Here is a 13,623-nt window from a genome sequence, read left to right as displayed (position 1 = left end):
AGCGACTGTTCAGCGACAGACAAGTCGCATCGGCTGAAAGTAGGCCAGAATGTCAGTCCATGTTGGAGCAGGTTTAGATACAGTCTAAAGTATAGATCTCAAAGTCTGTGCACAGAATTTAGCAAGGGCCTCGCACCTTCTGATGCATCAGGTAGGTGCACAATAGCATAGCCTAACCCTCTGTACTTTGGTCTATATTGATGCGGGACATAGACAGCCAGCTGATGACCAATCCATTAGTGCAATGGATGGCTGGAAGCATTTGTCTTTGCCTTTGCAATACCACAGAAGCAATGCATGGTCAATGTACAGCAATGACACACCTGTGTGAACAGCCAGGAGACCCCCCCCCCCCCCCCCCCCCATGTTATGTTACATAGTTACATAGTTAGTACGGTCGAAAAAAGACATATGTCCATCAAGTTCAACCAGGGAATTAAGGGGTAGGGGTGTGGCGCGATATTGGGGAAGGGATGAGATTTTATATTTCTTCATAAGCATTAATCTTATTTTGTCAATTAGGAACATTCAGCACCCACCCGCTATCAAGGCAGCTGCCTATCATGTCATGCCCTACCTGCACAGGTGTGCTGGCTACTCAAATGATCCAATTAAGGAGGCCATTTAGTCAGCAGCAGCAGAAGTCCTGTGCCTGGACGCTCCAACAGCGGCCAGACACAAGCAGAAGCAGCAGAAGCAGCAGCAGCAGCACCACCTTTTGTTTTTTGGCTGCAGCAGCAAGGCCCACAGGGCTGGCTAGCTGGCTAGCCAGCAAGCAGGTAGCAATGAAAGTAGGAATCTTTCTTTTTAACCCTGTAAGGGGGTGGTGCACTGTACCCGAAGATACTGCCATATCGGGTCAATGCATAGGGCGACGGAAGCAAGCTTCGAAATCGGCCCCCGTTCTCAAAAATCCATTTAATATATGGTCCCCAGATAGGGGACGTATCAGATATTAAACTGATAAGAACAGATACTACACTTGATCTTAGCCAAAAGGCCGAGAAGCGATAACCGTGAAAGGGGCGGGCCCAACAAGGTCCCCTTCATGGGCACTATCACTGCTTGCTGTCAGGGAGGCTGCCAGACAATTTTCCATGCACACTCTGGGCTGGGGGGCAGTCAACCACCAGTACACACAGCAGAACCTAAACCCATACCATTATTGCTAAGCAGCAAGACAGGGGCCCATTGCACTCCCACGGGGCCTTTTTAAATGCAATCCATAACCCGGATTTGCCAGGAACCCTTCTTACTCCTCCTACTTGCATGTGACACTGGGCTTAGGATCTGCATAGGAAACACACACACAAGCACACACCTACCTTTGTTGCCTGCAGATGCCTCCTTGGCTGTCCCCAAACGGTATCAAACCAACACCCACGGGAAGCTGTAAGCATAGAGGACATGCCTGCACCCCATTGGACTTACCTGTGTGGGTTAAATCCGGGTTATTTGACAACCTATGGCAGTGATGGTTCTGCTCAGGCAGAGCAGTGCTGATGCTCCTCATAAAGCTGTCGCTGCTGTGAAGGTTCTAGGTGACATCACAAATCCCTATGGTTACATACACAACAAAGCTGGGTTGTTGTTGTTTACACTCTGCAAGGCCTGTGGAAGTGAGTGACATCATAGCACTGTAGTTCTGAGGGTTCTAGATGGATGCAACAATCTCCTGTTGCTTCTATGAAGGCCATAATAGACGACATCACCAAACAGCTCCATAGTCACATACACAGCAAAGGAGAGATGTTGTTTACACCTAGTGATGTCAGTGGTATTGAGTGACATCACAGCACAGTGCTAAGGCTCCTGGGCCTGGACACAGCAGCGGCTGCAATATCTCAACGGAGAATACGTTTATATATATGTGTGTGTGTGCGCGTATATATATATATATATATATATATATATATATATATATATTTCTCCGCCGAAATCACTTTTAAACCCATTTCCACCTTTTTTTCCCTTCTCTTCCTCTTACTTTTTTTTCACGTTTTTTTACGTTTTTCTCCTTTTCGCCTCTTTTCTGGGCGTATTATTCTTCTTTTTCTTCTTTTTTTTCGTCTAATGCATACCCCATCAGTGCAGCAATGCTTATTCAATATCGCCAGCAGATGGAGACACTGGGGGATAATTTTCTAAGGATTTATACTGATTTTTCCTGTCTGAATTTGTCGCACAGAAAGTTGCAGGCCAAATATGTGTGACATTTCTGCGACTTTAGCTTCTAGAGCATTTTTACAACATTATACATAGGTGCTGAATACATAAAAAGCGACTGTTCAGCGACAGACAAGTCGCATCGGCTGAAAGTAGGCCAGAATGTCAGTCCATGTTGGAGCAGGTTTAGATACAGTCTAAAGTATAGATCTCAAAGTCTGTGCACAGAATTTAGCAAGGGCCTCGCACCTTCTGATGCATCAGGTAGGTGCACAATAGCATAGCCTAACCCTCTGTACTTTGGTCTATATTGATGCGGGACATAGACAGCCAGCTGATGACCAATCCATTAGTGCAATGGATGGCTGGAAGCATTTGTCTTTGCCTTTGCAATACCACAGAAGCAATGCATGGTCAATGTACAGCAATGACACACCTGTGTGAACAGCCAGGAGACCCCCCCCCCCCCCCCCCCATGTTATGTTACATAGTTACATAGTTAGTACGGTCGAAAAAAGACATATGTCCATCAAGTTCAACCAGGGAATTAAGGGGTAGGGGTGTGGCGCGATATTGGGGAAGGGATGAGATTTTATATTTCTTCATAAGCATTAATCTTATTTTGTCAATTAGGAACATTCAGCACCCACCCGCTATCAAGGCAGCTGCCTATCATGTCATGCCCTACCTGCACAGGTGTGCTGGCTACTCAAATGATCCAATTAAGGAGGCCATTTAGTCAGCAGCAGAAGTCCTGTGCCTGGACGCTCCAACAGCAGCCAGACACAAGCAGAAGCAGCAGAAGCAGCAGCAGCAGCACCACCTTTTGTTTTTTGGCTGCAGCAGCAAGGCCCACAGGGCTGGCTAGCTGGCTAGCCAGCAAGCAGGTAGCAATGAAAGTAGGAATCTTTCTTTTTAACCCTGTAAGGGGGTGGTGCACTGTACCCGAAGATACTGCCATATCGGGTCAATGCATAGGGCGACGGAAGCAAGCTTCGAAATCGGCCCCCGTTCTCAAAAATCCATTTAATATATGGTCCCCAGATAGGGGACGTATCAGATATTAAACTGATAAGAACAGATACTACACTTGATCTTAGCCAAAAGGCCGAGAAGCGATAACCGTGAAAGGGGCGGGCCCAACAAGGTCCCCTTCATGGGCACTATCACTGCTTGCTGTCAGGGAGGCTGCCAGACAATTTTCCATGCACACTCTGGGCTGGGGGGCAGTCAACCACCAGTACACACAGCAGAACCTAAACCCATACCATTATTGCTAAGCAGCAAGACAGGGGCCCATTGCACTCCCACGGGGCCTTTTTAAATGCAATCCATAACCCGGATTTGCCAGGAACCCTTCTTACTCCTCCTACTTGCATGTGACACTGGGCTTAGGATCTGCATAGGAAACACACACACAAGCACACACCTACCTTTGTTGCCTGCAGATGCCTCCTTGGCTGTCCCCAAACGGTATCAAACCAACACCCACGGGAAGCTGTAAGCATAGAGGACATGCCTGCACCCCATTGGACTTACCTGTGTGGGTTAAATCCGGGTTATTTGACAACCTATGGCGGTGATGGTTCTGCTCAGGCAGAGCAGTGCTGATGCTCCTCATAAAGCTGTCGCTGCTGTGAAGGTTCTAGGTGACATCACAAATCCCTATGGTTACATACACAACAAAGCTGGGTTGTTGTTGTTTACACTCTGCAAGGCCTGTGGAAGTGAGTGACATCATAGCACTGTAGTTCTGAGGGTTCTAGATGGATGCAACAATCTCCTGTTGCTTCTATGAAGGCCATAATAGACGACATCACCAAACAGCTCCATAGTCACATACACAGCAAAGGAGAGATGTTGTTTACACCTAGTGATGTCAGTGGTATTGAGTGACATCACAGCACAGTGCTAAGGCTCCTGGGCCTGGACACAGCAGCGGCTGCAATATCTCAACGGAGAATACGTTTATATATATGTGTGTGTGTGCGCGTATATATATATATATATATATATATATATATATATATATATATATTTCTCCGCCGAAATCACTTTTAAACCCATTTCCACCTTTTTTTCCCTTCTCTTCCTCTTACTTTTTTTTCACGTTTTTTTACGTTTTTCTCCTTTTCGCCTCTTTTCTGGGCGTATTATTCTTCTTTTTCTTCTTTTTTTTCGTCTAATGCATACCCCATCAGTGCAGCAATGCTTATTCAATACCGCCAGCAGATGGAGACACTGGGGGATAATTTTCTAAGGATTTATACTGATTTTTCCTGTCTGAATTTGTCGCACAGAAAGTTGCAGGCCAAATATGTGTGACATTTCTGCGACTTTAGCTTCTAGAGCATTTTTACAACATTATACATAGGTGCTGAATACATAAAAAGCGACTGTTCAGCGACAGACAAGTCGCATCGGCTGAAAGTAGGCCAGAATGTCAGTCCATGTTGGAGCAGGTTTAGATACAGTCTAAAGTATAGATCTCAAAGTCTGTGCACAGAATTTAGCAAGGGCCTCGCACCTTCTGATGCATCAGGTAGGTGCACAATAGCATAGCCTAACCCTCTGTACTTTGGTCTATATTGATGCGGGACATAGACAGCCAGCTGATGACCAATCCATTAGTGCAATGGATGGCTGGAAGCATTTGTCTTTGCCTTTGCAATACCACAGAAGCAATGCATGGTCAATGTACAGCAATGACACACCTGTGTGAACAGCCAGGAGACCCCCCCCCCCCCCCCCCCATGTTATGTTACATAGTTACATAGTTAGTACGGTCGAAAAAAGACATATGTCCATCAAGTTCAACCAGGGAATTAAGGGGTAGGGGTGTGGCGCGATATTGGGGAAGGGATGAGATTTTATATTTCTTCATAAGCATTAATCTTATTTTGTCAATTAGGAACATTCAGCACCCACCCGCTATCAAGGCAGCTGCCTATCATGTCATGCCCTACCTGCACAGGTGTGCTGGCTACTCAAATGATCCAATTAAGGAGGCCATTTAGTCAGCAGCAGCAGAAGTCCTGTGCCTGGACGCTCCAACAGCGGCCAGACACAAGCAGAAGCAGCAGAAGCAGCAGCAGCAGCACCACCTTTTGTTTTTTGGCTGCAGCAGCAAGGCCCACAGGGCTGGCTAGCTGGCTAGCCAGCAAGCAGGTAGCAATGAAAGTAGGAATCTTTCTTTTTAACCCTGTAAGGGGGTGGTGCACTGTACCCGAAGATACTGCCATATCGGGTCAATGCATAGGGCGACGGAAGCAAGCTTCGAAATCGGCCCCCGTTCTCAAAAATCCATTTAATATATGGTCCCCAGATAGGGGACGTATCAGATATTAAACTGATAAGAACAGATACTACACTTGATCTTAGCCAAAAGGCCGAGAAGCGATAACCGTGAAAGGGGCGGGCCCAACAAGGTCCCCTTCATGGGCACTATCACTGCTTGCTGTCAGGGAGGCTGCCAGACAATTTTCCATGCACACTCTGGGCTGGGGGGCAGTCAACCACCAGTACACACAGCAGAACCTAAACCCATACCATTATTGCTAAGCAGCAAGACAGGGGCCCATTGCACTCCCACGGGGCCTTTTTAAATGCAATCCATAACCCGGATTTGCCAGGAACCCTTCTTACTCCTCCTACTTGCATGTGACACTGGGCTTAGGATCTGCATAGGAAACACACACACAAGCACACACCTACCTTTGTTGCCTGCAAATGCCTCCTTGGCTGTCCCCAAACGGTATCAAACCAACACCCACGGGAAGCTGTAAGCATAGAGGACATGCCTGCACCCCATTGGACTTACCTGTGTGGGTTAAATCCGGGTTATTTGACAACCTATGGCGGTGATGGTTCTGCTCAGGCAGAGCAGTGCTGATGCTCCTCATAAAGCTGTCGCTGCTGTGAAGGTTCTAGGTGACATCACAAATCCCTATGGTTACATACACAACAAAGCTGGGTTGTTGTTGTTTACACTCTGCAAGGCCTGTGGAAGTGAGTGACATCATAGCACTGTAGTTCTGAGGGTTCTAGATGGATGCAACAATCTCCTGTTGCTTCTATGAAGGCCATAATAGACGACATCACCAAACAGCTCCATAGTCACATACACAGCAAAGGAGAGATGTTGTTTACACCTAGTGATGTCAGTGGTATTGAGTGACATCACAGCACAGTGCTAAGGCTCCTGGGCCTGGACACAGCAGCGGCTGCAATATCTCAACGGAGAATACGTTTATATATATGTGTGTGTGTGCGCGTATATATATATATATATATATATATATATATATATATATATATTTCTCCGCCGAAATCACTTTTAAACCCATTTCCACCTTTTTTTCCCTTCTCTTCCTCTTACTTTTTTTTCACGTTTTTTTACGTTTTTCTCCTTTTCGCCTCTTTTCTGGGCGTATTATTCTTCTTTTTCTTCTTTTTTTTCGTCTAATGCATACCCCATCAGTGCAGCAATGCTTATTCAATACCGCCAGCAGATGGAGACACTGGGGGATAATTTTCTAAGGATTTATACTGATTTTTCCTGTCTGAATTTGTCGCACAGAAAGTTGCAGGCCAAATATGTGTGACATTTCTGCGACTTTAGCTTCTAGAGCATTTTTACAACATTATACATAGGTGCTGAATACATAAAAAGCGACTGTTCAGCGACAGACAAGTCGCATCGGCTGAAAGTAGGCCAGAATGTCAGTCCATGTTGGAGCAGGTTTAGATACAGTCTAAAGTATAGATCTCAAAGTCTGTGCACAGAATTTAGCAAGGGCCTCGCACCTTCTGATGCATCAGGTAGGTGCACAATAGCATAGCCTAACCCTCTGTACTTTGGTCTATATTGATGCGGGACATAGACAGCCAGCTGATGACCAATCCATTAGTGCAATGGATGGCTGGAAGCATTTGTCTTTGCCTTTGCAATACCACAGAAGCAATGCATGGTCAATGTACAGCAATGACACACCTGTGTGAACAGCCAGGAGACCCCCCCCCCCCCCCCATGTTATGTTACATAGTTACATAGTTAGTACGGTCGAAAAAAGACATATGTCCATCAAGTTCAACCAGGGAATTAAGGGGTAGGGGTGTGGCGCGATATTGGGGAAGGGATGAGATTTTATATTTCTTCATAAGCATTAATCTTATTTTGTCAATTAGGAACATTCAGCACCCACCCGCTATCAAGGCAGCTGCCTATCATGTCATGCCCTACCTGCACAGGTGTGCTGGCTACTCAAATGATCCAATTAAGGAGGCCATTTAGTCAGCAGCAGCAGAAGTCCTGTGCCTGGACGCTCCAACAGCGGCCAGACACAAGCAGAAGCAGCAGAAGCAGCAGCAGCAGCACCACCTTTTGTTTTTTGGCTGCAGCAGCAAGGCCCACAGGGCTGGCTAGCTGGCTAGCCAGCAAGCAGGTAGCAATGAAAGTAGGAATCTTTCTTTTTAACCCTGTAAGGGGGTGGTGCACTGTACCCGAAGATACTGCCATATCGGGTCAATGCATAGGGCGACGGAAGCAAGCTTCGAAATCGGCCCCCGTTCTCAAAAATCCATTTAATATATGGTCCCCAGATAGGGGACGTATCAGATATTAAACTGATAAGAACAGATACTACACTTGATCTTAGCCAAAAGGCCGAGAAGCGATAACCGTGAAAGGGGCGGGCCCAACAAGGTCCCCTTCATGGGCACTATCACTGCTTGCTGTCAGGGAGGCTGCCAGACAATTTTCCATGCACACTCTGGGCTGGGGGGCAGTCAACCACCAGTACACACAGCAGAACCTAAACCCATACCATTATTGCTAAGCAGCAAGACAGGGGCCCATTGCACTCCCACGGGGCCTTTTTAAATGCAATCCATAACCCGGATTTGCCAGGAACCCTTCTTACTCCTCCTACTTGCATGTGACACTGGGCTTAGGATCTGCATAGGAAACACACACACAAGCACACACCTACCTTTGTTGCCTGCAGATGCCTCCTTGGCTGTCCCCAAACGGTATCAAACCAACACCCACGGGAAGCTGTAAGCATAGAGGACATGCCTGCACCCCATTGGACTTACCTGTGTGGGTTAAATCCGGGTTATTTGACAACCTATGGCGGTGATGGTTCTGCTCAGGCAGAGCAGTGCTGATGCTCCTCATAAAGCTGTCGCTGCTGTGAAGGTTCTAGGTGACATCACAAATCCCTATGGTTACATACACAACAAAGCTGGGTTGTTGTTGTTTACACTCTGCAAGGCCTGTGGAAGTGAGTGACATCATAGCACTGTAGTTCTGAGGGTTCTAGATGGATGCAACAATCTCCTGTTGCTTCTATGAAGGCCATAATAGACGACATCACCAAACAGCTCCATAGTCACATACACAGCAAAGGAGAGATGTTGTTTACACCTAGTGATGTCAGTGGTATTGAGTGACATCACAGCACAGTGCTAAGGCTCCTGGGCCTGGACACAGCAGCGGCTGCAATATCTCAACGGAGAATACGTTTATATATATGTGTGTGTGTGCGCGTATATATATATATATATATATATATATATATATATATATATTTCTCCGCCGAAATCACTTTTAAACCCATTTCCACCTTTTTTTCCCTTCTCTTCCTCTTACTTTTTTTTCACGTTTTTTTACGTTTTTCTCCTTTTCGCCTCTTTTCTGGGCGTATTATTCTTCTTTTTCTTCTTTTTTTTCGTCTAATGCATACCCCATCAGTGCAGCAATGCTTATTCAATACCGCCAGCAGATGGAGACACTGGGGGATAATTTTCTAAGGATTTATACTGATTTTTCCTGTCTGAATTTGTCGCACAGAAAGTTGCAGGCCAAATATGTGTGACATTTCTGCGACTTTAGCTTCTAGAGCATTTTTACAACATTATACATAGGTGCTGAATACATAAAAAGCGACTGTTCAGCGACAGACAAGTCGCATCGGCTGAAAGTAGGCCAGAATGTCAGTCCATGTTGGAGCAGGTTTAGATACAGTCTAAAGTATAGATCTCAAAGTCTGTGCACAGAATTTAGCAAGGGCCTCGCACCTTCTGATGCATCAGGTAGGTGCACAATAGCATAGCCTAACCCTCTGTACTTTGGTCTATATTGATGCGGGACATAGACAGCCAGCTGATGACCAATCCATTAGTGCAATGGATGGCTGGAAGCATTTGTCTTTGCCTTTGCAATACCACAGAAGCAATGCATGGTCAATGTACAGCAATGACACACCTGTGTGAACAGCCAGGAGACCCCCCCCCCCCCCCCATGTTATGTTACATAGTTACATAGTTAGTACGGTCGAAAAAAGACATATGTCCATCAAGTTCAACCAGGGAATTAAGGGGTAGGGGTGTGGCGCGATATTGGGGAAGGGATGAGATTTTATATTTCTTCATAAGCATTAATCTTATTTTGTCAATTAGGAACATTCAGCACCCACCCGCTATCAAGGCAGCTGCCTATCATGTCATGCCCTACCTGCACAGGTGTGCTGGCTACTCAAATGATCCAATTAAGGAGGCCATTTAGTCAGCAGCAGCAGAAGTCCTGTGCCTGGACGCTCCAACAGCGGCCAGACACAAGCAGAAGCAGCAGAAGCAGCAGCAGCAGCACCACCTTTTGTTTTTTGGCTGCAGCAGCAAGGCCCACAGGGCTGGCTAGCTGGCTAGCCAGCAAGCAGGTAGCAATGAAAGTAGGAATCTTTCTTTTTAACCCTGTAAGGGGGTGGTGCACTGTACCCGAAGATACTGCCATATCGGGTCAATGCATAGGGCGACGGAAGCAAGCTTCGAAATCGGCCCCCGTTCTCAAAAATCCATTTAATATATGGTCCCCAGATAGGGGACGTATCAGATATTAAACTGATAAGAACAGATACTACACTTGATCTTAGCCAAAAGGCCGAGAAGCGATAACCGTGAAAGGGGCGGGCCCAACAAGGTCCCCTTCATGGGCACTATCACTGCTTGCTGTCAGGGAGGCTGCCAGACAATTTTCCATGCACACTCTGGGCTGGGGGGCAGTCAACCACCAGTACACACAGCAGAACCTAAACCCATACCATTATTGCTAAGCAGCAAGACAGGGGCCCATTGCACTCCCACGGGGCCTTTTTAAATGCAATCCATAACCCGGATTTGCCAGGAACCCTTCTTACTCCTCCTACTTGCATGTGACACTGGGCTTAGGATCTGCATAGGAAACACACACACAAGCACACACCTACCTTTGTTGCCTGCAGATGCCTCCTTGGCTGTCCCCAAACGGTATCAAACCAACACCCACGGGAAGCTGTAAGCATAGAGGACATGCCTGCACCCCATTGGACTTACCTGTGTGGGTTAAATCCGGGTTATTTGACAACCTATGGCAGTGATGGTTCTGCTCAGGCAGAGCAGTGCTGATGCTCCTCATAAAGCTGTCGCTGCTGTGAAGGTTCTAGGTGACATCACAAATCCCTATGGTTACATACACAACAAAGCTGGGTTGTTGTTGTTTACACTCTGCAAGGCCTGTGGAAGTGAGTGACATCATAGCACTGTAGTTCTGAGGGTTCTAGATGGATGCAACAATCTCCTGTTGCTTCTATGAAGGCCATAATAGACGACATCACCAAACAGCTCCATAGTCACATACACAGCAAAGGAGAGATGTTGTTTACACCTAGTGATGTCAGTGGTATTGAGTGACATCACAGCACAGTGCTAAGGCTCCTGGGCCTGGACACAGCAGCGGCTGCAATATCTCAACGGAGAATACGTTTATATATATGTGTGTGTGTGCGCGTATATATATATATATATATATATATATATATATATATATATATATTTCTCCGCCGAAATCACTTTTAAACCCATTTCCACCTTTTTTTCCCTTCTCTTCCTCTTACTTTTTTTTCACGTTTTTTTACGTTTTTCTCCTTTTCGCCTCTTTTCTGGGCGTATTATTCTTCTTTTTCTTCTTTTTTTTCGTCTAATGCATACCCCATCAGTGCAGCAATGCTTATTCAATACCGCCAGCAGATGGAGACACTGGGGGATAATTTTCTAAGGATTTATACTGATTTTTCCTGTCTGAATTTGTCGCACAGAAAGTTGCAGGCCAAATATGTGTGACATTTCTGCGACTTTAGCTTCTAGAGCATTTTTACAACATTATACATAGGTGCTGAATACATAAAAAGCGACTGTTCAGCGACAGACAAGTCGCATCGGCTGAAAGTAGGCCAGAATGTCAGTCCATGTTGGAGCAGGTTTAGATACAGTCTAAAGTATAGATCTCAAAGTCTGTGCACAGAATTTAGCAAGGGCCTCGCACCTTCTGATGCATCAGGTAGGTGCACAATAGCATAGCCTAACCCTCTGTACTTTGGTCTATATTGATGCGGGACATAGACAGCCAGCTGATGACCAATCCATTAGTGCAATGGATGGCTGGAAGCATTTGTCTTTGCCTTTGCAATACCACAGAAGCAATGCATGGTCAATGTACAGCAATGACACACCTGTGTGAACAGCCAGGAGACCCCCCCCCCCCCCCCCCCCCATGTTATGTTACATAGTTACATAGTTAGTACGGTCGAAAAAAGACATATGTCCATCAAGTTCAACCAGGGAATTAAGGGGTAGGGGTGTGGCGCGATATTGGGGAAGGGATGAGATTTTATATTTCTTCATAAGCATTAATCTTATTTTGTCAATTAGGAACATTCAGCACCCACCCGCTATCAAGGCAGCTGCCTATCATGTCATGCCCTACCTGCACAGGTGTGCTGGCTACTCAAATGATCCAATTAAGGAGGCCATTTAGTCAGCAGCAGCAGAAGTCCTGTGCCTGGACGCTCCAACAGCGGCCAGACACAAGCAGAAGCAGCAGAAGCAGCAGCAGCAGCACCACCTTTTGTTTTTTGGCTGCAGCAGCAAGGCCCACAGGGCTGGCTAGCTGGCTAGCCAGCAAGCAGGTAGCAATGAAAGTAGGAATCTTTCTTTTTAACCCTGTAAGGGGGTGGTGCACTGTACCCGAAGATACTGCCATATCGGGTCAATGCATAGGGCGACGGAAGCAAGCTTCGAAATCGGCCCCCGTTCTCAAAAATCCATTTAATATATGGTCCCCAGATAGGGGACGTATCAGATATTAAACTGATAAGAACAGATACTACACTTGATCTTAGCCAAAAGGCCGAGAAGCGATAACCGTGAAAGGGGCGGGCCCAACAAGGTCCCCTTCATGGGCACTATCACTGCTTGCTGTCAGGGAGGCTGCCAGACAATTTTCCATGCACACTCTGGGCTGGGGGGCAGTCAACCACCAGTACACACAGCAGAACCTAAACCCATACCATTATTGCTAAGCAGCAAGACAGGGGCCCATTGCACTCCCACGGGGCCTTTTTAAATGCAATCCATAACCCGGATTTGCCAGGAACCCTTCTTACTCCTCCTACTTGCATGTGACACTGGGCTTAGGATCTGCATAGGAAACACACACACAAGCACACACCTACCTTTGTTGCCTGCAGATGCCTCCTTGGCTGTCCCCAAACGGTATCAAACCAACACCCACGGGAAGCTGTAAGCATAGAGGACATGCCTGCACCCCATTGGACTTACCTGTGTGGGTTAAATCCGGGTTATTTGACAACCTATGGCGGTGATGGTTCTGCTCAGGCAGAGCAGTGCTGATGCTCCTCATAAAGCTGTCGCTGCTGTGAAGGTTCTAGGTGACATCACAAATCCCTATGGTTACATACACAACAAAGCTGGGTTGTTGTTGTTTACACTCTGCAAGGCCTGTGGAAGTGAGTGACATCATAGCACTGTAGTTCTGAGGGTTCTAGATGGATGCAACAATCTCCTGTTGCTTCTATGAAGGCCATAATAGACGACATCACCAAACAGCTCCATAGTCACATACACAGCAAAGGAGAGATGTTGTTTACACCTAGTGATGTCAGTGGTATTGAGTGACATCACAGCACAGTGCTAAGGCTCCTGGGCCTGGACACAGCAGCGGCTGCAATATCTCAACGGAGAATACGTTTATATATATGTGTGTGTGTGCGCGTATATATATATATATATATATATATATATATATATATATATATATATATATATATATTTCTCCGCCGAAATCACTTTTAAACCCATTTCCACCTTTTTTTCCCTTCTCTTCCTCTTACTTTTTTTTCACGTTTTTTTTACGTTTTTCTCCTTTTCGCCTCTTTTCTGGGCGTATTATTCTTCTTTTTCTTCTTTTTTTTCGTCTAATGCATACCCCATCAGTGCAGCAATGCTTATTCAATACCGCCAGCAGATGGAGACACTGGGGGATAATTTTCTAAGGATTTATACTGATTTTTCCTGTCTGAATTTGTCGCACAGAAAGTTGCAGGCCAAATATGTGTGACATTT

General features: G+C 46.1%; 6 non-coding genes across 6 annotated transcripts; all 6 read right to left on the bottom strand.

The window, feature by feature from the left end:
- Positions 1-821: 821 nt before the first annotated feature.
- LOC130342265 (U2 spliceosomal RNA) lies at positions 822-1,012 on the bottom strand. The gene has a single exon (XR_008881939.1). It is a non-coding gene; the product is annotated as a U2 spliceosomal RNA (small nuclear RNA).
- Positions 1,013-3,095: 2,083 nt separating this feature from the next.
- On the bottom strand, positions 3,096-3,286 carry LOC130342253 (U2 spliceosomal RNA). Its single transcript, XR_008881930.1, has one exon. It is a non-coding gene; the product is annotated as a U2 spliceosomal RNA (small nuclear RNA).
- Positions 3,287-5,376: 2,090 nt separating this feature from the next.
- Positions 5,377-5,567, bottom strand: LOC130342319 (U2 spliceosomal RNA). The gene has a single exon (XR_008881985.1). It is a non-coding gene; the product is annotated as a U2 spliceosomal RNA (small nuclear RNA).
- A 2,085-nt stretch (positions 5,568-7,652) lies between these two features.
- LOC130342307 (U2 spliceosomal RNA) lies at positions 7,653-7,843 on the bottom strand. Its single transcript, XR_008881974.1, has one exon. It is a non-coding gene; the product is annotated as a U2 spliceosomal RNA (small nuclear RNA).
- Positions 7,844-9,926: 2,083 nt separating this feature from the next.
- LOC130342294 (U2 spliceosomal RNA) lies at positions 9,927-10,117 on the bottom strand. Its single transcript, XR_008881963.1, has one exon. It is a non-coding gene; the product is annotated as a U2 spliceosomal RNA (small nuclear RNA).
- Positions 10,118-12,209: 2,092 nt separating this feature from the next.
- Positions 12,210-12,400, bottom strand: LOC130342282 (U2 spliceosomal RNA). The gene has a single exon (XR_008881952.1). It is a non-coding gene; the product is annotated as a U2 spliceosomal RNA (small nuclear RNA).
- Positions 12,401-13,623: the final 1,223 nt, after the last annotated feature.

This window comes from Hyla sarda, unplaced genomic scaffold (assembly GCF_029499605.1).
Source record: "Hyla sarda isolate aHylSar1 unplaced genomic scaffold, aHylSar1.hap1 scaffold_647, whole genome shotgun sequence".
Classification (NCBI taxonomy): domain Eukaryota; kingdom Metazoa; phylum Chordata; class Amphibia; order Anura; family Hylidae; genus Hyla; species Hyla sarda.
The sequence above is the reverse complement of the archived record's forward strand: the minus strand, read 5'-3'. Positions and strand labels throughout refer to the sequence as shown.